This window comes from Plasmopara halstedii (assembly GCF_900000015.1).
Source record: "Plasmopara halstedii genome assembly, contig: Scaffold_1689, whole genome shotgun sequence".
In the NCBI taxonomy this organism is placed as follows: domain Eukaryota; phylum Oomycota; class Peronosporomycetes; order Peronosporales; family Peronosporaceae; genus Plasmopara; species Plasmopara halstedii.
The window spans coordinates 1-1278 of NW_020188599.1; positions in this window are offsets into that span (position 1 = coordinate 1).

Sequence of the window (1278 nt, forward strand, 5' to 3'; positions counted from 1 at the left end):
AGCCCTTGAGGACGAGGTCCTTCGTGATCGGAGCTTCGCTGAGCGTCATGCTGAAGTAACATATCGCTGTGCGGACGCTCTTGACGATTTAAAGCACGTCGTGCGCTGGTTGCCTCACCGCGATCTGTCGGAGCGACTCCTAGCCGTGGACCAGGCGAATGCGTCGCTGCATGCGACGGTGGAGCGCGTGGCGCCATTAGAAATGTAGGTTGTTGCACTCCGTGCTCATTACCAGTCGCGGGTTCAACTTCTGGTTGGCCAAGGCCCGTGGGATCCGCTTCCGCGTTCACTTGCGCCGGATCCCGGTACGGCTTGAGCAAGCCCACGTAAAACATTGGGTGGGTGCGCATTCGTTCTGGAAGGCTCAGCGTGTACGCCAGGCCCCGTTTGGCCACAACATTAAACCTTCCGGTAAACCGTGGACGAAGCTTTGTCCTGAAGATAGCAGAGGCTGCATGTGTAGGCAGGTTTTTGAATTTAATAAAACCAGGTCTCTGACCTGAAAGCTTTCCACTTTGCCTCTTCCTTTTTCATCTGCATATTCTTTTCGCAGGTCTTGACTTTCAGCCATCGCATCGCGAACGCGTCGTAGGACACTCAGTCTGGTAGACAAGAAGTCATCAGTTCTTTGCGGATGGTGAGGGGGCTGACGTCAGCTAGTCGTTCGGTTTTTCCTCCCCCACCAAGCCCTGAGCCATGGGATGGCGGTGTCAGCGGGAAGCGAGGGTGAATTAGCCCGTTCACGTAGAGCGGCGTGTAGCCGGTAGACGTATGCGCTGCTTTGTTCAGTGCAAACTCTACGATTGGATAAATGGCGCTCCAGCGCCTCGGCGTCTCAGCGCAGACGCTGCAAAGAACGTCTTCGATGACGCGTATTACCTATTCAGTTTGACCATCGGTCTACGGATGATCCGCTGTCGACATATCCAACTGAGCGCCTAGCACCTTGAAGATAGTCACCCAAAATGTTCCTGTGAAACGGGGGTCTCTATCAGAGACAATTGACTCTGGGAGTCCGTGTTGACGGAAAACACGATCCACGAACAGCGTTGCTGTACAGACTCCGTCGATAGAGTCTGGCACCGCCGCCACATGAGCCACCTTGCTCAACCGGTCGACGAATACCACGACACCCGTGTTACCTGCCGAAGGTTTCGGCAGGCCAAACACAAAGTCCAAACTCATGGATACGCGGTGCTGACCAAATTCGTCACAAACGTCGTTACAGTTGTAATATGAGCAAGCTCATAGTCTGGTCTGCGTGACAACGCATCAGCC